This window comes from Peromyscus maniculatus, chromosome 12, assembly GCF_049852395.1.
Source record: "Peromyscus maniculatus bairdii isolate BWxNUB_F1_BW_parent chromosome 12, HU_Pman_BW_mat_3.1, whole genome shotgun sequence".
NCBI lineage: Eukaryota > Metazoa > Chordata > Mammalia > Rodentia > Cricetidae > Peromyscus > Peromyscus maniculatus.
In genome coordinates, this window is record NC_134863.1 from 44187103 (window position 1) to 44214285 (window position 27183).

Consider the following 27183-nt stretch of genomic DNA (forward strand, 5'->3'; position numbering starts at 1 on the left):
ACTCATTTAATTGGAACCATCCACTTCCTCTGATTCAAACTTAACACTGGGTATCTGCACTAGTCAGAGTTCTCTAGATGTACAGAGCTAGATTATTAATCATAATACATTAGAGTAGATTACAGGTTGTGGTCCTGTTAGTCTAACAATGACTGTCTATAATGGAAATCTAAGAATCCAGTAGTTGTTTAGTCCACAGACTTGATATCTCATCTGGTCTTCAAAATATGCTGAATTCGCACAGAAGTAGGTTCTAATGCCAGTGAAGGAACAGACTTGCCAGCCAGAGGGAGAGCAAGCAGGCAAAGGGAGCAAAATTATTATTCATTCAAGCTGCTAGGAGAAGGTGTAGGTGTAGTTCAGATTAAAGGTGGAGCTTCCCACTTTAGAAGATCCAAATTAAAAACTGAGTCTTCTCACTTCAATTTATTTAATTATGAAAAAATCCCTTTATGGGTATACCTACAAAACCACAAAGTTTGAAACCAAAATATACAGGCAAAAGACCAATAACACATACAAAAAGCCCAAACAAAGCCATTTGAGAAAAAAATGTTCACAAAAATGCCATTGAGTTAGTTTATGTTGGCCAGGTAATCTAGGGCATTGGACCTATCCTGAAGTGTGGCTAATATACTCAGTAAGACTCAATTGGAGAATACTAATTTTTCTTTTGCAAGAAGTTTCAAATTACAGGTAACTTTTTGTCTAGGAGTAGACAAAAGAGTCCATGCCCACTTCCTCTTATCAGTGCTAGGACTCCATGTGGCTTGAACATATGCAGGTCCTGTTTGTGCTTACACAGTCTTTGTGAGATCATGTGTCCCCCAGTTCCATTGTATTTAGAAGACACAGTTTCCCTCATCACCTCTGGCTCTTAACGATATTTCAGCCTTCTCTTCCATATAGGTCACTGAGCCCTCAGGGGGTTTGAAGAAGACACCTCATTTAGAACTCAGTGCTCCAAAATCTCTCTCTCCATACATTGCATAGCTGTGGATCTTTGTGTTAGTTCTTAATTTTTACGAGAAAATGGCAGAGTGAGGTATTGATCTATTATTAAAGAAGATTATCTTTAGGAATTATTTTATAGCTATTGCTTTAGAATAAAAATTGTTCCTTTTTATTTTTTTCTAGACTTATAGCTTACCCAGTCTCAATCCTTTGACCACTCTGTCAGTGTCAGGCACTAAAATGTGGACAAATGAAAAGACTGAGATAACTGAGGATGTGAACACTTTATTTAGTAAAGACATCTAAATGCTTGAGAACTTATGCTGAAATGAAGATAAAATTGAAAATCTCAATAACCCAATTAGACAACTCAGAGGAAAGTGCTATAAATAGAATATCTGGTAGAAGACAAAAAAAGTAGCAGACTTAAAGTAGAGGAACTAAATCACACAAGCAAAGAATATGCAAACAAGTTTTTAAAAATACATAATAGGAACCTGCATGAATTGTAGAACACCACAGAAAAAGCATTTTTTTTAATTGCAGGCATAAATGAAGAAGAATCCCAGGTCAATAGCATAGACAAACGTGTGTTTCTGACAGAAGAGAATTGCTTTCCACGAAGTGAATACAATAAAACTTTCTGGATTTGATGCTGAAGATGCAGCTCTAGAGTGGACACAGTGGAGTTTGGGGTAAAAGCAAAAAGGATGGCCATTTACAGCAAAGCTAGAGGAGATTGTGGTGATGGGGTTATGCCCCGATGCTCTGGATATATATATAAAAATATTTCAAACTGAGACTAAAGGATCAATGTGAAGAATGAATCAATGCTGGACACAGCTAAAGTCATATGCTTGAAGAGCAGAGGCCATTCTCAACATAGGAAACAGACTGTGAAAAGCATCAGAGCTGGGTGAAGAATTCCAAGTAGTTCAGCACATCAGAAGTGAAGAATGCACTTTTAATGGTGGATAAAGTATCTCCTGGTCCTTTGAACTCAGTGAGTCAATTTGCCTTTTTTCTCCTCACCCCATAATTTCACTGTCTTGGGAACACTTACTCTCCCAAGGATATTCTTTAACACTCAGAAAAACAGATAGTGCAGAACAATACATATTAAAACTAGTAACCATCATAATTATGACATATAGAATCCTTCATTTTCCAGATAACTATCTTTAAATGAATAAAAATATTCAATTCTATAAATAGAATAAGAGTAAAATATGAATGGAAACTAGGTCCTTTGCTATAAGTTCTAATTTCCTACTGGATTAAAAAAAACTGGTTGATAGTCTATTTTCCAATCAGATTTACAATTAACTAGATGATTTGCCCTATTTAAGCTTAAATGCCAGCCAGCTCTTGGATCAAATCTCTTTTGGTAAAATACTAAACTGCTAGCTTGACTCTACTATGTGCCAATTCATTGTTAAAGATCATAGGTTAAAGATTTCTATTCATGTCTAAATTCTTTTACTAAGGAGGCTTAGGGAATATTTTTGGAGGCTTAATAATTCTTAATAATAAAATGCATATGTAAATCACTATCTGTGAGGGAGTATCATGAATTCTTGATCCCCAAGGTCAGCATCAATTTATAACTGTTGTCCCGGAGGTAATTATGATCTCTAACCTTAGAAAGGCCAGAAGTATCCATTCTTGCAATATATGTTCTAGAGTAAGTTCAGGGCTGATGCTGTGCAACAGTTCCTGCTAAAATCAAAATCTTCCATCTTGGAGGGAAGGTAATTAAGACACAGCTTGCTGATTTCATACTGGACAAAACTAGTTGATACTCTATTTTCCATTCAGATTTATAACCAACTACACTTTTTTCCCTATTTGAGCTTAAATTCCATCCAGCTCCTGAATTAGATCTCTTAAAACAGAAAAGGTGAAGCAGCAGGATATTCTAAGGGGATGAAAAATATTCTGTCTTACCGAGAAGCTTTTTAAAATGTAAGATGTTCTAGAGTGAGGTAAGACATTCTATCCTGCAGGAAAACTCTTAAGCTCAGAAAACAAACAACTCAAAGGCTTCAAGAACTCCCTGAAACTGAGCACCAAACTTTTCTCTTTTCAAGCAGATAGAAGCTGTAAGGACTACTGAGAGAATACTACAGACAAGCTAAGATGCCTGGGAGACTCAGAGAAGCTGAGTGGCCCGAAAGAGAAAAATCCTCAACCCATTCAGAAGCTTGTAAGTTACATAATGCATCCAGGTTTCCAGCTTCACTGAGCTGTCATCCATGCTAGGATTAGATGTTGGTCTTCCTTAAGTAACCCCTCATCTATATCCCTGTAAGTAATCCCACTGAAACATATTGGTTCACCAAATTAGACTTAGGTGCTATTAGTACTTAGGTCTGTTTTCTGTTCACTAATGGTGGGTAAGTAAGTACATAGTTTTTTGTTTGTTTGTTTGTTTTATGTCTTTTTATCAATAATGTCACACAACAAACAGTGATGTGAGTGGAAATTGTGCCTAGGATCATTCTAATGGAATATTTGAAAAAATCGATGTGTTTTGTAAGCTTCCGCAGGACTTTTAAAGAATCGAATTTTTCACTACTTCAAACTGTTAGAAATGTATATTTTTTCTTATCTTTACTACTTCTTGGCATTTCTCATATTATGTGAGATGGAATTTAGCAAAGAGGGGTGATCCCTAGCTATTAATCTACTGCTGGTCCTGCAGTTCCCACTTACTAGACATTTTTGTTCTACCCATGGAGCAGTTCTATATCTAATGTTGTTCCTTGTTTAAGAATCCAACATTATCTATTCAGAGGCATGAGATAACATCTGTGAGTATTCCTAATTTCTGGGTGGCTTTATTCAGGCATGAACATGGTTGAGCTATTTTAATGATTTATTTATTTTTAAGGCTTGATTCTTTTTTTTTTTTTCTTTTTGAGGTATGTTTTTGATATTTTGGTCATGTCTATCTCTCTTCCTCCTATAATTCTTATTTTATTTCCTACCTATTTCTTCCCCTCTCAAATACATGCTATCTTTAGTGTTGTCTATATGTACAGAAATAAGTGTCTATAGATTGGCAACTTATCAGGGGGGCTGGTCCCTGAAGAAAGTTTATTTTTCTTCCCTAAGCAGTTGTTGACCACCAGCAGCTTCTGTAATAGGGGTAGGGCTATGGTAGAAAGTTGACTTGGCATAACATTGTGCATGTTATGTAGAAGGAACCATTTCTTCTGAGTGTCCATGAGTGCACTATTCCCGTTATATCCAGAAGATAATTTTTTTTACAACATTTTCCCCAGTCCTTTGGCTCTTACACTCTTTTGTTTCCTCTTTCTGAGATGTTCTCTGAAGATTGGGTGGAGAGGTTGTGTTATGGGTGTCTCATTTGGGTATGGACACTACAGAGTTACTTGGTCTCTGCAATTTTATCATGTGTTCTGGGCACAGTTTATGATACCAGTCACGAGTTCCATCCTATTGAGCATGCCTTAAGTACAAACCTGTAATTTTGCTTATCCACAAGATACTACTATATTATAAGCCTTGTTAAAATAAATAAGTAAATAAAACATATTTAATTGTCATTGCCTCATATGGGAGCAGGGTTGGTTAGGAAACCTTCTCCCCAGAAGCCATAAATTATCAAACAGAAAACAGAGTGCAAGTTGTGGGGAATGGGATGACTCTCATTGAATTGTGAGTCAAGGAAGCTAAAATATCCAGAAAATAATACCCCATTAATCTTGGTTTGTACCCAGAACTTGAGTGTGAGATCCCACTGCTGAATGCATGATACAGTTTGTTCGGAGGACTTAGAGAAAGTAAGTTGATTTTGAACTGGAAGCATCCTCCCCTGATAGCCAACTCTTAGAGTATAAGAAGGCACTAAACAGGCTTCGGGGGAATGTTAACTATCAATAGTCCCCACAAATATGTTCTGTGAATAACAACAATAACATGTTTGATAAGTTGTATGTAATCATGCAATAGTAGTACAAATATCTTGTGGATCACCAGACCTCAGGTACTCGTAGTACTTATAGAAATAGAAAAATGCAGGTGGCCTAGTGGTTCATTTTAGGGAACAGTTAATTCAGTTATATTTGGCAAAAACTTTATTTGTAAAAATTTACCAATTGCATCTCCTAGATATTGCCTTGCCTGTGAATACATCAAATGTGAACTTTTATGTAAATAAATCTTCTTCAAAGATACATGTAAAAATAAATCACAATAGGAACCATTTTGTTAAATGTTATTAATGCTCATTATTTTATATCATTTAAAGCTAGTATCTGTTGAAGCCTGTATTTGAAAACATTTTACACTCAGAATAGTAATGCTATTTGATCACTATTGTCAATTTTAATCAACTTTGTCAGAATTGTTGGATGCTATGAACAAGCAAGATCAATTGTCAATATTATATTGTTCAAAGTTTACTCCTGACAGTTCCCCTTTATAGATAAATACATATGCATATCAAATAATTTAGCTAAATAGAATGGCAAAACAGAGTTGTTGTCACACACACACACACACAGAGAGAGAGAGAGAGAGAGAGAGAGAGTAAACATACAAGACATAGGAGAAAAACACATAATTTGATTGGCACCAAAAGTTTATTTAGCCCATGATGATCAACCTATCTGAAATTAAATTATAGAAAAGAGGATCCAGTGGGCTTCAGTGCAGAGATGGACTATTAAGGAGGCTGATCAGTGGGCACATTGCCTTTGTCTTCTTGTGCTCCAGTGAAAAAACAAGATATATTAAATCACCAGGACTTATAAACAAAAGACAGATTCTGCTCTTGGAATTTTTGGCTTTCTCACTTTGACTAGAAATGTTGATGCTGTTAGAGATCCCCTGAGAAGGATGGGAGATTTAAGGTCCCAAGAGGTTTTTGTTCTTGTTGTTGTTGCTCATGGTTATATTTTTTTTTTATATAAACCGTAAGTAGCTACCCAAATCACATAATTGACTCTTCTTTCTCTCTCTTTTCATTTTAATTTAATATCAGTTTCTGTGCTGATATTAGGACACATTTTTTACTACATATGACTAAAAATGTCAGATTTTGAGAAAAAATGTAAATTCTTAAGTGAAACCAATCCTTAATAGTTTCTAAATACTTTTGATTCTATCACCTTATATTTTTACACTTTAATTTATTTTAATTAATGTGTAGCTAGCATTGTATATGTCATAATATGTCAAATTTATTGATACACATAAATATTTAGACAGCACTAGCTAATATGTGTTTCATCATTACTGAATTGTTTTAGTGAGACTGCTTAAGATACCTACTTGGCAGTAGCCACAGCAGTCTACAACAGAATACTTAATCTGTCGTCCACATATCACAATAAGCTTGGGTACTTTTATGAAAAGATTTCTGTCTTGCTCATCATCTCAGACAAGAACACTTTATATCCCCCTTTCCTTAAGTTTGGATTTTGAGGGGCATTGAGGTTTATTTTGTAAACTGACTATTGGAAACAATAGTCTCAGAGTATACATATATCTAAAAGCACATGCATTTCACCCTATTGTGTCTTCTATGTATGATATGAAAGAAGGTGTCATATAACAAATAAACTTATGAAAATCTTAAAAAATATCTCAAGAAAGAAAAGCCAATTAGCATTGGAGCAAGCGACAAAAAATATGACAGTTCAATGGGTTTTGCTTTGCATCTTATGCATCCTGGATTTGAAGGAAAGATGCCAGTAATCTGGAAATGCCAACACAGACCATTACATAATACACTAGTCATACATTGATCTTTCTAACCAATGCCTAAGAAATAAGACTGGTAAGTTAAAACTTTTAGTATGAGCACTTCTTCTTTATAGACAAATACTATGGTTGAAAATACCACAGTTCTAATAGAGCCACAATAACAGCAGCCAAATAGGAACTTCTACCCTTGTGAGACTAAAACTAAATACATTTTCTATCAAACACAAATATTTCAAGTAAATGTTGTCCATACCAGGCATCAGAGAGACCCTAAACTGAAATACTAACATGCTATGGCAATTGTCCTTACAGAACTATGAGACTTACTTGAAAAATATTTTCAGGCAGGCTTGAGAAGATATTACCATAAGTAACTGATAACATACATGAAATGAATGATATGAAAATGGAGCACTTAAAATTAACACATAAAGCATAATTAAAGAACAGAATTTAATGTTTTCAGTGTGTTTTAGACATTCTTATAAGCCTGCAATCTATTTCCTTTTTTATAAAAAAATATTTATTTGATATTAAATATGTTAAAGATTTATGTGTACTTGGCTGGTGCCCCTGTATATCATTTTGAGTGATATGTTGTTTTATGTAATTTTCCCATCTTTTACTTTAAGACATGCACACTGTATAAGATATGTACTTTATACACAGTTGATCATCATTTGCTCAAATTATGTATTTTCAAATAAGCCCATTATTTTTGACAACTATGCAGATGTATCATTGAAAAGATATATAGCCATTTTAAAGGTGTCATTACAACAACTGAGTGTATACAAATGAACTACCACAATATGAACTCTCACCTCTCTCAACCATTATGGAAAAAGTAATTAAAAATGTACTAATGACTCAAAGTAAAATTTTAAAAGAATAAACTTTTAATTAAAATAAAGGTGAAAATTCTCAATGTCTCAAACTAGACAATAAATTGTTATCATTCATAGTGCTACAGGTAAGAGAGAAGATTTATAAGTAAGTATTGACAATATTAGCAATTATGGCTTTGCAGAAATAATGGAAATATTAAAAATGTAAGTTAAAAAAACAAAATAAAATATTTGTAACCCATATGTCCAAATATAATCCTAATATCAAGATTACATAATCTACTGAATCTCAGAAAATACATGTAAAGCCCAGTAAGAATTGGGAAACATTACATAAAATAACATGTCACTAAAAATGATATGCAAGGATACTAGCTAAATACACATAAATCTTTAACATAATTAGTCTACGGCCATACCACCCTGAACGCTAGTCTGATCTAGTCTGATCTTGGAAGCTAAGCAGGGTCGGGCCTGGTTAGTACTTGGATGGGAGACCACCAAAATCTTTTACATAAGTAATATCAAAAAATGGTTTTATAAAAAATAAATAGCATTACAGGCTTATAAGAATTGCTAGAACCTTACGTCACTACAGTGAATGCCCTGAATGCTTCTCCCCAAAAATTTAAGACTCTGCTGGGGCCGGCCGGTGGTGGCACAAGCCTTTAATCCCAGTCAGTACTCAGGAGGCAGAGCCAGGCAGATCTCTGTGAGTTCGAGGCCAGCCTGGACTACCAAGTGAGTTCCAGAAAAAGGTGCAAAGCTAGACAGAGAAACCCTGTCTCGAAAGAGAGAGAGAGAGAGAGAGAGAGAGAGAGAGAGAGAGAGAGAGAGAGAGAGAGAGAAAGAGAGAAAGGAAAGAAAGGCTCTGCTGGGAGGCTTCTGAGCCGCATTCCAAATTAACTTTATGGGAGGCTACAGACAGCAAGATGGGGAAAATCTGATTGGCATTTTTTTTTTTTTGTCCTTCACATTCCTTTCAAAAACTCTTTGTTTGAAAGTTAATCGGATACTTAAAATACTATTCTGTACCACAGCCCAAAAAGGAAGAGGCCACACCCCGAAGCTGACATGGGAGTACATCCCAAACTTCCATTTCTGTTTAGTGGCTTAGAGGACAATACAGATTTTGTGTTTTTGAAGCCAAGCCCACATTCTTGGAAAAGGTAGTTAACGGTCTTTTGTTTTCTTTTGTTGTTGTTTTTTAAAGACAGGGTCTCATAGCCCCAGGCTGGCCCTGAACTTGCTATGTTGCTGAGGATGACCTTGAATTTTTGATCCTCCTGCCCCCACTTCCAAAGTGTGGAACCAAAATAAGACCAAAATGTTTTCACCCTAAAACTAAAGGCCTAAGACTGCTCCTTTTAGCTACAGGCCATAAGTTACTGGAACAGGCCATAAGTTACTGAGACCAGTCAGTTCAGATTCCAGAAACCAGGAAGTGTAAAAGTACAGAGCCACAAGATAGTCACGAGGTAATGCCTGCCAGACTATAGAATGTCCTCTCCCTGGTTTCCAGGGTAACTGACCACAGAAATGCCCCCACCTGAGGGCAGCCAATGAGAAATGGTGGCAGGCAACCACTCCCTTAGAAGTAATTTCTAGAAGTCCCTAGAAGCGAGCCAATCAGAATTGTACCCGTACTAGCACCCCTAAATGATGTAACCTTGTGACTTTTCCCTTTAAAAACTGAGCTTGCAGACAGGTGGGTGCTTCCTCCAGCCTCCACTGCGTTGGATGTATTGGACGAAGTCCCTGCCTAGGCTTGTAATGCTTTTGGATATCCAGAATTAAACCTTGCTTTTGCATTCCGGCATGCTCGTCTTTGGTGGTCTCTCTGGGGGTCACGATCTGGGCACAACACAAAGCACTGAAATTAAAGGCATGGCTGGCCACGGCCTTGTGCTATTAGGTGCTGGGGATTGAAATCAGGCGCATCCCAGGCCACTCAATCAACAGAGCTATGCCTCCCTCTTATTTGGAGGGGCAGGGATGAGATAGGGTCTTCTTCTGTAGCCCAGGATGGCCTCCTGCTTGAGCCAATGGAGTACTGAGGCTAAAAGGGGCAGGCACCTGCCCTGCTCTGATGGGTTCTCTGCGGCTATGTTGCTTCAGGCAAGCTGTGGTCCTCCATCACCACCTGTTCCCTTTCTTCAGCTAGCTTCCTTTCCTCTGTCCAGGGACAAGGCTGTACCTTCGAGATTTCATCGTGGGATGGGTTTAAGGTTTCTGTACCTGGCCCTGTTACTAACGAGTTGGTCTGTAGTTAAGACAGGTGTTGGTCCAGAACAGTATGTGCTGTGCACACTGGATGCCGAGAGAAACATTCGATCAGAGAAACATTCGATCATGTATAGAAAGCCCCGAGAGACTGATGGGAATGATCGGGAAAGATATTAAAGTGACAAATGTGTCTTGAAAAAAAAAAAAGAATGGCTAAAACACATTGAAAATATCAAATTCTAAAGAGGATATGGAAAACTTGGTCAATTGATGTATTGCTGAGGAAATGTCAAATTGTATACCTGTTGTAGAAATGCGTTGGCGATTTATTTTAAAACCTGACACATTGTTGAGAAATTTACTTTCAAAGACTAATCATAAATTTTAAAATCTGTAAAAATATGTATGTTCCCTATACAGTAAATAGTTCAACAAATAATAGCACATTTATATCATAGGATATGATTTTGCAGTAACAAATCATACACGTGTTGATACACATTCAAATACTTGGATATATCTCCTGAAAATGTTGCTGAATTGGATAAATGTAATCCCAGAAATTATATGATGTCATTCCATTCTTATAAGATTTTGAAGTAACAATATAATGAAAATGAGAAGAGACTCATGGTATTCACTATTTGCTTTAGCTAGTAGGTGTCATGCAAGGAATTATATGACTTAGAAGATAAAAGGAGTAAAAACCTTTAAGAAAAAATTGTGTTTCTTGAATAAAGTTGCCAAGAGATATACATTTATGCTGAAATAAAGAACTTAATCTTTTCCTTCATAAACTATGCATATCTTACTTTTCAAAACCAGCAAATGAAAAAAGATGGAGGTGGTTAGAGCTACCTCATACCCATTCTCAGTCTTCTGCTATCCTTGCATGACTGACTAGATAGAGGAAGGCTGATCCTTGCATACGCTGTCAGATCTAGCCTATCATTTACACTATAATCACATACTGATCTGTTAATATTCATAACTTCATCTGCAGAGTTCTTATGCTGGAACAGAATCTGAGTCATTTACACACACCCATGTTAAAAATGCTCTCCTAAACGTCTACAGCCTGCCTTGATGGTTAGCATCTTGTCTCTCACCTGGAAATAAGGGCATAGCTGCTCTAGAATGTGTCAACAGCAGATGTCCTGCACAACATGCAGATGAATCTCTTTCCAATATTCCTATCTGTGACAAAGGTGTTTCTCTCAATTCTTATGCGTACACTCCACCCTGCCAGGAGCAGTGTGCCAACCTGCAGGTAAGAACTTGATTACCCCTGTCTTTTTTAGTCTTTTTTTATTGGTCTTCAAGGTCTTGTATCTTTAAAGATATGCACAAAATTTAATTTCTTAGAACAAATATAAAATTGCATCATAAAAATAAGTTTTATAATCAAACATCTCTTTCATTTGTTTCTTATAGAGAGTAGTCAATGAATTATACATGGACATTTATGTCTTCTATGGGGCTGATTATAGAACTGGCTATCCAAGCTTAATTCTTCTGGTCGTTTATTGTACATCATGGATTTTAATTAAAAGTGCATCTGCTTCACTATGTAGTAAATGATGCATGCAAGTAACTCCACAGTACATACATATTTCATGTATTCATTATGCATTTTATAATTTAAAGTATGACTGTACATATAATTAAACAAAAAGTTACATGATTTTTTTCAAACTTGGTAAACACAGATAGAAATAGTAAAATATAAACTTTTTGAGTGGAATTAGGAGAATGTGAAAATAGGGGTTGTTTTAATCTACTCCTTTTTAAAAATTAATATCTTTTTGTAAATTCTTTTTTATTTAAAATAATATATTTATGAAAGAATGTATGTGTTGTAAAACAATGTAGATATTTTAAAGTATAAGAGGCATTATATTTAAGATGTAAGTCTGGTCTATTGACAACTCAAAGCCTTTAATGCTAAAAAGCAAATAATTTATGGTTGACATTAGTAATTTCAGGTGTGTTTTTTTTTTCTAGGCCTCCTATTTTGAGGCTTCTTATAATTATAGAAATCTTAACAAAATCATATCACAGTTTGATTGTTTTAATGAACCTGAATTTGGGAATTTCACACTAGTCTGAAATTAACTTAAATTTCTGTCATCAAGTCTCTTAGAACACAACTCTGAGAATGTTCCCATGTAACACCAGCTTTGATTTTTTTGTAATACTTCATTTTTTCTGTTTATATAATGTTTTAATAAAATACAAATAAAAATAATAATAATAATCACTTCACTTTCTCAATCCAGCTTCTAGAAAAAGACTTGTACCATTGTGGATGGCTTAATTTTCTTTGGCTGGTTTTAAGAATCCCTTTACAGGTTTGCAGGACTTCTCCTATAATTTATTTACAAGTGATTTTCTCTATCCAACTTGAGTTTACTCACAAAAGGCTTAGAATTTATGACTTTCTATCTTTTATCAGTTTTGGAAAGTGACATGTCTAGATTTAGCTACCTGAAGATTGATACTGTAAATTTCCTTGCACAAAATATTTCATGTCCTAAAATCTTACTTTCTTTTAAAAATGTAACATTAAAAAGTAGTGGTATATGTAGGAGGAGAAAAGTAAAAAGGGAGGAGAGAGGAAGTCAGAAAAGAAGGTAGGAAGGAAGAAAAAATGGAAACAAATGTGTTCAAAGTGTTCATAAGAGAAGATTGTACCAGAGAACAATTTTTTTTAACTAAGCAGGTTATTGAAGCCTAAATATGGCAGGAGCCTAAAAGAAACACACAAGCAAGCAAAATACAAAACACAAATAAATTAAATATAAAATGAGTGCAAGATTTTAGGGAGGCCAGAGGGATCAGGGTCCTAGGAGCTGCGGTTACAGTGTTTTTGAGATATCCAAAGTGGGTACTGTGAACATAACTCAGGTCCACTGAGACACCTTTTTAGACTGTAAATTTGTTTTTTTGTTTTAAGTTTGTTTTTCTTAATTAAACTGAATATAATAAAAATTTTCTGTACTTTTAATTGAAGACCTATCTATAAATGTGATGAAATGCATGAAAGTTTCCAGAAATGTTTTAGCTATCAATAGACAAAGGTTACAACTTCTACTGTATTATTATAATTGCAAAATTATTTCTGTTATAGCAACAATCAGAATTCAGTTGAAAAGAACCATGTCATCATATTTTTCTTTAAACATTGTGTGTGAGTGTGAGTGTGTGTGTGTGTGTGTGTGTGTGTGTGTGTGTGTGTGTGATGTATGTTTGCATACATCCATGGGTTTAGCTCTGTTTGCCTGTCCCTGTGTGCTCTGTCGCAGTCACTCTAATTTTTTTTTGTATTGCTTCTTTTTTTTCTTTATTTATTTTTTATTTTACAATACTATTCAGTTCTACATAATAGCCACAGATTCCCTTGTTCTCTCCCACTTCAAACTATTTTTTTCCTTTGTTCTGTTTTGTTTATACCATGGTTGTACTATCATTGTTAGTTACATACAGGTTAGAACATAGATGTTTAACACCTAAGTTAGTACTACACTAATTCAGACATTTCCATCTTTTGCTTTCTTCATTCTCTCTCTAAGTTAGACAGGTACCAATTTTTAGCTCTAAGAATTCATATAAATAGATTACATGGTGTGTAGGGTTTTTTTTGTAATGAGCTGTCATTTTTTTTTACTTAATTAATTTACATCTAGACCACAGTTTCCCCTCACTCCCCTCCTCTCATTCCCACCTCCACCTGCCCTCCACCCCTCTCTCCAATCCACTCCTTTTCTGTTTCTATTCAGAAAAGGCAGACCTCCCATGGGTCTCAGCAAAGTATCTTGATCTCAGTATTTTGAGCCAAAGTTTCTCAATGAACGTAGAGCTTATATTTCGGGGTAGGTTGTCTGATGAGAGGACTCCTGAAACTCACTTGTCTCCTTCTACCAGAGCTGAAGTTACAGCTACACAATTTATTTTTATAATGGAGCATACAGAAACACAATAAAAAACAACTTAAATAACAGCTAAAAAAAAACGACAATGGAGACTATTTCTGTATTGGGAGACAAATAAAAGTTTTTTTTTTTTTTTTCTGTTTGTTTGTTTGTTTGAGACAGGTTTTCTCCGTGTAGTTTTGGTGCCTGTCCCGGATCTCGCTCTGTAGACCAGGCTGGCCTTGGACTCACAGAGATCCGCTTGGCTCTCCCTCCCAAGTGCTGGGATTACCAGCCGGCAAAAGTTAAAATTTTAATCGTTGCAAAATTAGTTGTCTGCACATTGAACATGGTAGAAAAATAGGAAATATATGCACTTATTTATAGAAAATTTATTTGGAGAAATGTCTGAATTTTAGCCTTTTCATAAATTCTAATCTTCTTAAATGTTATTAAATGTAAAACTGTGTTAAAGTGACCCACACCAAGTAATCACCTCAGAAGTGAGCCGTATTCTTACAAGAAAGCTGAAAATGTTGAAATATCAAATTTGATATCACAAAATCACCATAAGTATTAACTCAAGATAAAGAAAACTATCCCTATAATATGTGTGCAAAAATGTGCATGGCATTTATATTTGTAGTAGCAAACAGTGGGAAAAAAAACCCTTAAAGTTCTATAATACTAATGAGTAAAAAATTCCAATGAATGAATAGAATTGAATACCATCTAAAAATATAAATGCCATAAACTCACAACAAGCAAGCCATGGGTGAACCTCAAAAGTTGTACTCGGTTAAATAAATAAACTGAGGGCTAGAGAGATTGTTCAACAGTTAAGAGAGAATTTAGCTTTTGTAGGAAACCCAGGTTCAGTTGCTAGAATTTACATGGCAGCTGACAACTGTCTTTACAGAACAGATGATATGATTCCTTTCTTTATCATCTGCAGACACTATACAAGCATGATTCACTGATATATATATATAGACAAAACTTATGCAAATAAAATAGAAATGTATAAATCATTTAAAAACATGGACCAGGATGCTCAGTCAGAGGGTGTTGGGCTGGAGACGTTAGGTGCTGGGTTCAACTTTCAGCAAAGGAAATTAATAACACAAAAAAAATCATTCATGCTGTAAAATTCAATTTATACACCATCTCATAGAATAATTCACATTAAAAAAGAAAAAAATAAGTGTTTAATTAAAAATGGAGATGGAGTAGACAGGATTATATTTCTGAAGAAAAGAGTGATCAAAATAGGTAATTATAACCATATTATTATATTTGAGGTGAGCCATAAGAAACTTTCCTAGTCAGTTAACTGACAGACAGGGTTTTATTCAATGTTTGGCAAGAAGTCACCGAAACATTGAATGTGGCCCCCAGGCACATTTTCAACTTGGGACTCAGTGCTGCCTTCCAAGCCTCAGTTTACCCATGGTCTTTTTAAGACTCTTTGTAGCTCCAGGGCTTTGGATCATGCACAAGACCTATGCCAACACTGACACACATGTTCACTTTTATTTTATTGTGGTCATGTTTTTTAGTGAATACAGAGGTGGAGAGAGGACTCATTGGGTAAAGCATTTATCATAGAGGGTGAAAAATTGTGTTTAGATCCCAGCACCCCTTTAAATGTCTGCTGGGTGTGGCCTCTAATATTGTTGATCAGAAGACAGAAATGGGATTCCTGAGGCAAGCTGGTTAGCTAGATTAGCGGAATCACTGAGCTCTGTGTTCAAGATTATACTTGTCATTAACATACAATGTGGAGAAGGATTGACAAGACAGCATCAGCCACTGACCTCTTGGTACACACACACATACAAAAGCCACACATGTACAAATACACACACACATACTACACATACATACATGCCCAAAACACATACTACTTACAAATACGAAATAAGTACTAAACATAAAATATCAACATTATGTAGAACTTATTGTATGTGACTTAAACTGCCAGTAAAAATAAAAATATTAACAAAGTATGCAAATGCCAGTAACTGATAGAACACACATTATGTACAAGTGCAAATGAGTCAGCAGAGAATCAACTTTGGATAATGGGATGTGAAGTTTCTTTTAAGGAGAAAAATATTTTAAAGGCAAAAATAAAACACAACCAAGTACCCTCATGCAATTCGACTATAAATTTAAGGGTGGTAAATTAGAGTATTTTCTTCTGAAAAGAAATCGGGGTTTGTAAAAATAGCAACATTTAAGCCATGAGCAAAGTATAATAATTTTCTCATAGAACAGAAAGAACAGTTATGGCACATCTGCCCTAGTTTTAATCGGGGTTGTAAGTTAGGATAGAGGAGGAGAAAATTTTTTTTAAAAAATGCAAAAATTTCAGGATTTAAAAGACATGTTTGCCATAGTTTGAAGAAGCTGTAAAACTCAAGGAGATCTGGAAGCATCTTTTGCACTGGGTAAAGATAAATTTGGAGAATAAGTATATTGAATGTGCTGAAAATAAGTGACCATGAGGATTCAAGCCTAATCGGACACCTAAGTCAATCATTGACACCCCTAAAGTCTCAGGGAACAGCAGAAGAGGAGTGAGAGAGAATGTAAGTGCCAGTATATGGGGAGAACTATTACAAAAGTGTCTTTTGGACACAAATTCATTGTTGTTCTCATGATTCACAACAGATATTATTATCTGTAGAAGAACTATTCAAAGTTAAGCCAAAGTTCCATCATAGATCATGGATTCAGGTAACCCCATCCCTAGCTGAGGAGAAATTGGGAGTGAATGGCAGCTAGGAGAAGGAAAGTCAACTTTCTCTAGGACTTTGTTCACTGGTATGTCACCAGTGATCCAGCGGATGACCTATCCCCATGTCTGTATGTTTGTGTGAGAGGCACAAATTGGACACGTTGAATTAAAAGAAAATAAAAAACAAGACAGAAAAATCTCTAGGGAGATGGAGGGGGAGAAATAGGAGCAAATAGATCATAAGATTGTAGGTCATTTTGTGCATATGTGAAACTATCAAAGAATAAATTTTGGAATTTAAAAGTAAAGCTCCAGAACATAAAGAGGGTGGGAATGTTAAGGATTATGTGAGCTACAATTGTTTTGTTTCGTGTATAGTTTCATTTTTCTGTCCCTTACTCTGTCGAGTGGAAATACTGCACCAAAAAGAATGTGCTGATTCATAAAAGGTAGCTCATTAGGCTGTATTTCCCTCATTACTTTAAGAAGTGTGACATACATATCATAGTACTGCCTATTACACTGTCAGGAGACAGACCTAAATTAGATGGACCAGTGTAAAACTTTTCTGAGAATAGTTAAAGCCACATACTTTAAATCTCCCACTATAACTAAAGTCAATAGACAAAGCACATGCCATACATAAAGTATTAGTGAAATCGTAACTCTCGTGATTCTCCTGAGGCTGGAATGACTACAGAAAGGAAGATTCTTTAATTTCCAAGGCAAAGTTTAGTCTTGGCAATTAATGGGATAAAAAAAATGAATAGAACCAGGAAGACAACAAGCTTAGCAAAGTCCTAATTGCCTGACAATATCCATCCTTCTTGTGTTAACAGAATTTGGAGTGGTCCAGGGACTGTTCAGCTGGATATAATAGCTATTGGTTCTTGTTCTTAGAAATGGTCATGTAAAAAATTTTTGGATAATCTAATATTTATAATACATGTATCTTGACTCTTTTAGTCTTTATTTATAAAGTGACTAAGTATTTGATACTTCAGTCTTTTTTTTTTTCTCTCCCAAGTAGGAGAATGGTTGCTGACAGTGAAAACGTGGCAAAAAATGCTAGGAGTCAAAATCATTCTAAAATGATCATACACCCACAGTGAATTACTACCACCTTGTTTTAGCCAATGCATTTGTTTATTTTCCTGCTAGAACAACTTACCAAATTGCTTCTATAATTCCCTAATATGTGGTATCATGGTATGTGCTGTTTAGAGTGATCCCACAAGCATACAGACCTATTCTTCAACTTTTATGTCCCTATCTATTAGACTATACAGAAAAGGAAAGAGAGAGAAAGTAAGTGGCCAGCATGAGTTGACTCTGAGGTTGCAGAGGTGTAGTGCAATTTGAACTCAGGCTCCAGAATCCTAAAGATCTTATTACTCTTTCCATTGTATCACAGAGGCTTGTCGAGAGGATCAAAGTTAAGCTTACATGCAGAAAGTGCACAGTCTTGGAGATGTGGGAACTCAGCTGTAGCTGAGTCTTTTTCATTACTCTATTTCAAATATTTCACAAATGTTCAAGATCTACTTATTGGGAAGAATTTAAGATAAAGTTTGAGAAGAAAAAGTAATATTTTAAGTTGCTTTAAGTCACCCAGGAATGAAAAAGATGATCTTTTTCTTTCTGTGTTATGAAAGAAATGCAGCTGAATGACTTTACAGTGATTTCTCATGTACTAAAAAAAAACCTCTAAAATATTTATTAAAAAAGGACATAAAATTTGTGAAATGAAACAAAATAATAATAAGCCTCAGAAAGAGTAGGCTAAGACTAGAACTCTGTTCCTTTGAGGATTTGCCATTATGATTCTTTATCTTATAAAGTTTATTGCAATTTACAAATACTAACTACCGAGTCAGTCAAGTACCTCAGAAATATTTGTCATTCAGGGAGCCTCTGATCACAGGGTAGGTGGTGTGAACCAAGAAAATCCCTATAAGCAGCTGATCCTGAGCAGCTGGTGTGTCCACAGGCAAGATTAAATTTAGTGGCAACAAATGAGAATATCCAGCCAGGTGCCCCAAAAACTTGTGTTCTACTAACATTAAGATCCTTGGGGTCCCCAAGCACACCTCTATGGAGTGTTTGTAAGAACCCAAAGAAGAAGGAGCAGTTGAGAGTACTGTATTTGTTAAGTCAATGTCTGCGACAAAGCAGTGGCTTACCAATCAAGATGCAGTGATCAACAGGTACTTCTTGCCACAATTCATACTAGCACATATCCAGGGCTGAAAAATTGACCAGTTCCCATAATGTCTGGACAGTTCAGACAAGTCCAGATATTTCCCATCAACCCAAATGACACAGAGTGAAGTAGACAAAAGTCTGCTTTTTTAAAAATATACTTAAATTCATTTTGTTTTGTTTTTCTGGTAAGTGTGTAAGGGATCAGGAAAGTAACTGAACTCAATATTCATGTGGAAAGATGGAATTTCAGATTAAGTTATTGAAGACAGACTTAACTACTTTGTTAAAATATTTCTTCAAGAAAAATGAATGTTATAATGTGGCACTACTACATTTGCTCCAGAATAATAAAATTTACTACTCAATTATTTGTCTTTCTCATAAGCTACAATGTCAGTTTTCCATAGAATATTGTGATTTTCCATACAAGAACCCAGAACTAATTATTGACAATAATTTTATTCACAAAAAATTACTGAGTGAGGGCTGGAAAGATATCTCAGTGTTAAGGAGCACTTACTACTCTCATAGGAAAACAAACTTTGATTCCCAGCACCCATCTGGTGGCCCTTGACCTTCTCTAACTCCAATTCCAGGGACCAGATACCTCTGATGATGTCCTTGGTCTGATATGTGGATATAGTGCACATGTACATTCAGATACACACATATCTACATAAAATCAAATACATATTAAAGAAAAAGCATACAATCAGGGCTGGGGAAGTAGCTCAGGGGATAAATTGCTTACTGTGTTAACTTATGGAACAGAGTTGGGTTGGGATCACTAGATTCTACACGAAAGCCTGGCAGCTATGGCATGCCCCTGTAATGTCAGGATTCTGGAAACAGACAAGACAAGCTGATAAGATCACCATCTGGAAATGATGAGTTCTGTGCACAACAAGAGACCCTGGATCAATAAATAAAGTAACAAGTGATGGAGTAAAATGCTTGATATCAGCTTTGTCCTTCCAATGATATTTTCACTCACACACACATATGCACACATGTATGCATACATACACACATATGTACACATATGCACACCAAAAACACTGAATACAGATGTAATACTTGTTTGAAGAGTAAGAGATTCATGCTATGTTACATTACTTTATATTATGTTCAAACAAATTTACTTAGCCTTTGGTATTTCTATCACATTATTACATCGTAATTCTCACCTCAGTGACTCAACACATGCATGCATCTCCACTTCTGCAATTTTATTCTAAATGCATATTCTAAGTCAGCTTATCCAATCAAATCAAAATTATTTTTAATTATTAATTATTGGAGAATTTCATATTACATATTTTGATCATATTCATCCATCTTTCTTCCTCTGAGACCTACTCCTCACCTCTCTACTCTTTCAAATTTGTGTTCCCCCCCCCCCAATAGCCCATTACAATTAATTATTATCCACATACACTCCTGCCTGTGGTACTACCTACTGGAGCATGATTGACTTACCAGGTACTACAGAAAACTAACTTCCTCTCCCTCAGGAACCAGCAACACCATAGGGCTGCTCAGAAGTGGAAGCCCATAAGGTCTTCTCCACCCTACATTAGAAAGTAGACGTCTTGATCTCAACCGAACAATCATGGCTGCTGTGAGTTTTTGACCATTATGGTTGTGTAATATAAGGAAGACAACATTTTGTTCTGGTCCTCCAAACCCTTAGCTCTTAGAGTTTTCTCACTATCTGTTCCTCCGTGGTCCCTAAGCCTTTTCAAGAGGGTAGGAGGATATAGATATTCCATTTGTGGCTGAGAAGTCCACTGAGACTTATTTTATACACTTTGATCTGCTCTGAGTTTCTATATTAACCACTATCCACTGCATGAAGCATTTCTGATGAGATCTGAAATCTACACTAATATATGGTTATGGAGATACAAATTTAGAGGAAAATTTGATACTATGTTCATTTAGCAGAATAATAGTAGTACATGCATACCTGGGGACTGTGAGATCCTTAACTACAAATTGTTGGCCAGGTTTAAAATGCCATGTGTGTTTCGTACTGTGGAGCAGCACCTAAATCCACTCAGAAAGCATTTGGTTACCATATTTTATAAGCTTATTGACAAGCAACAAATCATTGTGCAAACTTTTGTGTAGCAAATAGAGCAGACCTTTTATCTTTCACTAGTCCTTAAGGTTTTACTAAAGTCATATCTTAAATATATCCTTCACAGGATGTAAAGTACCTGAGTTTGAGATGAGCTGTTTCATATAGTCAACATATGGCAACCTGAAGCACTGCTTGGGAAGTATTACACTCTCAGCAAACACTAACAATGACTCCAAAGTACTTGAGTTACATAAAGCACTTCAGTTCAATGTGACCTTGATTTTTGATTACAAAAGAATTTTTTTGTAGTAGTAATATTAAACTTTGCAAAAAAATTGTGAATAATTTGGGTAAAATTTGAAATACCATCCAAATAGAATGTTGTGGTGAGTTTGGTTTGGTAAGTAAGTTGCTATTTTCACATCATCAGAAGAATTCTAAGAGGGAATCTGAGTTAGTTACTCTATCTGACAACTGAGGCTCACTTGGGTTGATATCTTAGAGATTCCTCACCAGAGCTCAGGGACCACTTCAGGAAATGTTAAAATGCCCCCTGTTTCCTGATGGTGCCAATACACTGACTTAAGAGATTCTTCTTACTTAGATATCTCTGTAGCACAGGAACCAGAACAAAGACATAGACTTGTATGGCAAAGAAACATCCCCCACACAGACCCAGGCTCAAATCCATCTTTACCTTCTGAACTGGATTCCTATTCATTTTTAGTTTATATCTATAAATGTTCCTTTACAATGTGAATTTATCAACTCTAAAGACTGAACAACTAATATAACCCTATAGGAATATGTTCACCACTAGTATAAGACTGAAAATTCATTAAATGGAACATAAGGTAATATACTGGTCTATACCAATCAACTGTTTTAGAAACACAGTTTGTTAATAGAGAGGCATATTTACATTAGCTCAACATTCATGGATCAATCATGAAATGAAACAGATAACTGTGGAGATGGGATTTCATCTGGTTGATAGGAAACCACTATTAGAGCTAAACCAAATTAGAGCTAAATAGTCTACACAAAACTCATGATATAGAGTTGTTTGATATTTTAAAGGTGTAGTCAGATCATTAATACTATATTTCAAAAACAGAAATGGTTATCACAAATAGTAAATTTTAAAGACCAACTTTGGAGAATATTGTCATCTACTAGAACATGGAAGTAATAGTTATCAACAGCACATAGATTTACCCAAATAACTCTTCTGGGACAAAGAATACTGTGTCTTCGAAGTCAGGGAAACATAATCATTTCCATTATTGTAGCCCAGACCTTCAGACCTCATAATTTTTTATTGTCCTATACAAATTCTCAATTTTAATTTCAAATATGGTAGTATTAAATACCCAGTTGATATTATGGGGACAGAATTATTGTCCTTTTAGTATAACCTTTGTACTCCAATAGTCACCTGACATGAAAAATTTAGTTCAGATTGGTCCTCATGGGATCCAGCTATCTGGGACTTTCTTTAATACCATTTTCCAATTTATTCACTCTAAAAAGAATTATAGGTACCCATCTTCAACTGGAAAATATCCACAAGAGAACTATAAACTCTTAATTTAAGAGGATGTATTTCTCTTCCCTGGTATTTATGGGTGTTATGACATCATAATGCTGGGAATCATAATATTTATATGTTTTCTGTAAAGACATCACTTACAGTAAGACAATTACACTGATTGAAATATAGTCATTAAAACTGATACAATCAGGAGATCTTTCATATGCACAATTTGTAGAGAAATTTCTCTTAGGTCATTAAATAAAGTTGTTAATTAATCTAATAAAAGAAAACAGGGAAATGAATTGAATCAATACACAATAAATAAAAGTCATTCAGGAGGAGTATTTACATATATATGTGGCCTTTCTTTACTTACCTGAGAAAAATCATCCTCCTTCTGCTCAGTAGATACGTTCAATCATGAAAGTGCATGTTGTAGATTAATGGACATATTGATATTAATAGTATCAATTTTGATCGTGTTCTATTTCGCTGCTTATAAATTTCTATAGTTTGAAAAATGTATTTTCAGGCATTGTGTAAACTATATGACATTATTCCACAATTTTGAATGATGTGTTTGTTCAAAAGATGAATGTAGTTTTAAATTATGGAAGTCAATATTTGAATAATCCATTTGTATAAGAAATCATATCTTCATGAAATTGCCATTAATATTTATGGCCAAAGCTTTTTAAATCTAAAGAAAGATGTTATTGGGTTCATATTACCAAGTATGAATTCCTTCTTACTGAGGGGGCCTTAAGTCAAATCAGATAGTTGTTAGTTATTCTCAAGATAAAATTGACACTACTGTATCATTGGCCGTATCTTACCAGGCTCTTCATCATCATGGTTCATAAGCTTTACAGCTGGTCAGGTGGAACTATTGACTGAGTTTTCTCCCTTGTCAGCTTGAATATTCATTGAGACACTATGAGAGATATTCCTCAGGGAGGAATCTTCTATATCAGCTCCAATTTCATTCCCAGGCCTGTTGCCTAAGTGTGTGGTGGAATCAGCTTCCAATAACTGTCAGAGGAGGTGATACCCTGACACTTCCTCAGTACCTCCTAGAATGGGAGCACATGGAGTTCAGGTTATGGCTGTTAGGTTCTAGGCTCCATACCTGTCTCACTAAAATGTTTGACTATCAATAAAGAGATCCACATGCCAATTTCCATTCTAAACTAGATTTGATTGGTTGAACTAAATTTGAATTTATTAACAGATCTTCACTTCTCTTTTACTGTATTCCCTTTTCCTTTCCTTCTATTTTCTCTTCCCTCCACCCTTGCCTCCTGCATTCTCTCCTCTCCTTACACCCCTCACATTAGCTCATTTTCCTGTCCTATATCATCTTCTCCTTTGGTTCTTCCCTCTCTTCCTCCCTCTTCCCTCATTCCCTCTCATTTTATCAATTCAAATATCTAGTCTGTTCTTCACATGTTAAGATCTAGCTGACAAACCAAACACACAATTCTCCTCCAATCAAGCTCAGAGAATCAGTGAGTTTACTAAAATTAAGTGCAAGATGATGGTTGAGGAGTTACTTGCAGGACCATGGATAACACATGCAGCTGTACCTGCCAGAAGGCCACGTATATTATAAAACTGCAGTTCTGTATTATATGCAGAGAGCTCTATGAAAGCAGCCTCTCCACTTAGGTATTTTTATTGTTCTTATAACCTTCTGTAGCAGAGGTTCTCAACCTATGGGTCGTGACCCCTTTGGGATATCACATATCAGAGATCCTGCCTATCAGATATTTACATTATGATTCATAACTGTAGCAGAATTACAGTTATGTAGTAGCAACAAAATAATTTTATGGTTTGGGGGTCACCACAATGTAAGAAACTGTATTAAACAGTCACAGCACTGGGAAAGTTGAAAACCACTATTCTGTGGGGTATAACTTTTAAGAATTCCCAGGGCCTGTTTGGTATTGTTTACTTCCTGAGTTTTACAAGCCTGACTTCTCTATTTAGAATGTCTTTATTTGGAGGAAGTAGCTACAGGACACTTTTATCTTCCTTACACCTCTCATTCAATTCAAACTGGAAATAAAATGTTCCCTGTTTATCAATAGGACCTCTTTACTGTGCTTATATGTATCAGCACAGTGATGTGACTGTTTATGAAAGTGTGTGTGTGTGTAATATATATATATATATATATACATATGTGTGTGTGTGTTATATATATATACATATGTGTGTGTGTGTGTGTGTAAACTACTGATTTTCATCTATAAAGATACTGAGTAGATCTTAGATCTCAGGGTATCAAAAGTAATAGTATCAGTCATTTTTGATACAGAGACACATGGCTATACACATGCACTGTAGGTTAGACTTACTCACTTCCCCAGCATATAAAAAAAACATTTCCATTATTACATCTGTTCTCAAAAGAATGACTTATTGATTAAGTCCATATCTTATTTTAAAACTTCTGTATACCTTTGAGAAAAAGGAGAAACAACAGAAAATGAGTATTTGGAGAGGGGGACTAGGAAAAGCAGAGAGAACGGGAGGTGGAGTGATGAAAACAGTTGATTATTGGGTCATCTCCCTTGTTCATGAAATGTGACAAGTTGTGTTAACAGTTTCCTTGAACCTTCAGTTCTTACAATCTTACCAAAATTGAAAATGAGCCTCACACTGAAGGGCAGAAATCAAGACAGATATGCCAGTTAACATAGTTACTTTGAAGACACAACACACAGAAGTTGTTCTATTTAAAAATATTTGCTTGATCTAGTTGCCAAACTATCAGACACTTTGTCATTTGGGAGTGCTCAACAATTAAAGGTAATTTTGAAATCAGACAGGCTTGTTGCTGCCATGTGAAGCCTTTCTCATGGAGATGAAGATGTAATCTGGCAGCACCGCTACTGTACAGTAGGAAAACTTTAAAATGTTATGGGTGCCAAAAAATTTTAGTACCTCAAGAATGCTTCTTCACTCAAGTGTAATTATATGGTTATGATGAAAATCTGTTAGCATTATGGGTTTGCACATTTATTTCTGATGCTTCTGAAGGAAACTATATTTCCTCTTTTTAAAGTTAATTTATTTTTTGACATAGCTTAAATTACTCTGTTTTAAACAGAGATATATAAAATCATGTTTTCATTTATTTATTTTCATTTTTCTTCTCTTCTACAATAATCCTGACCTCAGTTTCCCCTGCCCTCACACACTCCTTCCGATTCCCCATCCCCTCCCACCAAGATCCAATATATTTCTTTTTATTTTATCCTAAAAGTATAAGAAAGAATATAGTTACTAATTAGTTATATGGTTATAACCAAGTTACATGGCAAAGTCCCATCCCATCTTCTGTTAGATTTATATATTCCTTTAGAGTACTGAGAAATGAGTCTTTCATACAAAGCTAATTAGTTTTACATTGACAATACTAATTTGAGGAATACATATGTTCTTATGAAGTAGCTGGTTGCCGTGAACTGATGCCGGCAGACCTTCATTTTTACCTTCCAACTCTGTGCTGGGACTTTGCGTGGCTTGAGATGACACAGCTCTTGTGCATGGTGTCTCAAGACTTGGCCTGGGTTGAGACTGTGTAACTCTGTGAGTGGAGTGAGAGTTCACATGTACACCTGCCCTGCTGCATCCAGAAAACACTGGTTCCTTGTAGTCACCCAATTGCTCTGACTCTTAAAATCTGTCCACCTCCTCTTTCACAACAATGAGCCCTGATCTTTGAGAAGAGAAGTTAGATATTGAGTTTTAATTCCATAGATATCTACATTTACTTTCTTCTCTGATGGCTAGAGCCTTGGTAAAAAAAAATATTTTATATCTAAACTCTTTACAGTCTTGTGCAAAGTGAGAGAGAGTCAGCTCAAGGAGAACAATTTGTTTACATATAAATTATCAGCAGACTTGAATACTTGTAAATGATTTACATTTTTATTTATAGATTAGCAAAAGTGTTTTTGTATAAAAATGTCATCTAATTGAAAGTTCTAAGAGACTTTAGCTCTGCATTCTGTGAAACATTGAAATGAGGCAAAATTCTTTACAGGGTAGATTCTATTAAAATCAGTACATGAGCAATCTATGAAAATAGAGTTGTTGTTGTTGTTGTTGTTGTTTTATATTTCTATGTCGCTTAAAACCTAATTTTCCAGAAGAAATTCCTGACATCAAGTAGAATTGGGAATAGAAGCTCATGGCAGCAAAATCTTAAACTATCAAGTTGAATAGTTTTTCAGTGTTTGAGCAGAGTGTTAAAGAGCTGGAGTGAATGCTAAGTGTCTGATGGTGCGTTAAATTACAGACATGTTTTCATGTAGACTGGGCCTCCAGTTATGAAAAATATGTTACACAACACTACAGATGGCATAAAAGAGACTTATTTTTGCTTCATTGCTCTATATTATAAATTATGAATGAAATGAAACAGTAAAACCATAAATCATTAATTTTTAGCCACATGACCAGAAGAGAGCTGACAATCAGATGTTTTTAGAAAATTAGATGCAAGAGAATATTGAAGAACAATTTATCATTTAAAGAAAGCCAAGATTTACTTCACTTGAGGTGGAAGTAGAGTTCAGTAATTATGATTCAAACTGTAAATAATTTAACAGGGTTGAATTTTAATGACTGCAGATATCACATTCATCATTCACATTGAAAACACTTCATTATTCAATTATTAAACATATTGCACTGGAAATGAGAAATTATCTTATGTGAGCTATCACTGTTTTCCAAGAGCATATTGCAGCTTATTTATTATGGAATATACACAATAATACATTATTTTATCAAAAGAGAACAATAGAAAATCCTTAAGGAAGACTATTGATCACTATGGAATATAAGCATAATCTTTGTCTACATAGCACTTTGGGGTTTTGTCATTTAACCCTTATCTTTCTTTTTTATTTTTCTACTGC

At 35.2% G+C, this 27183-nt stretch overlaps 1 long non-coding RNA gene across 1 annotated transcript in view; it reads left to right on the plus strand.

Annotated features, from left to right (window-relative positions):
- Positions 1-1505: 1505 nt before the first annotated feature.
- The window catches only part of LOC143268008 (uncharacterized), a 130582-nt gene continuing 104904 nt past the window's right edge, over positions 1506-27183 (plus strand). Inside the window, exons 1-2 of the long non-coding RNA XR_013043594.1 lie at positions 1506-1957; positions 3048-3160. This is a non-coding gene — a long non-coding RNA (uncharacterized LOC143268008). The remainder of the gene's footprint in view (positions 1958-3047; positions 3161-27183) is intronic.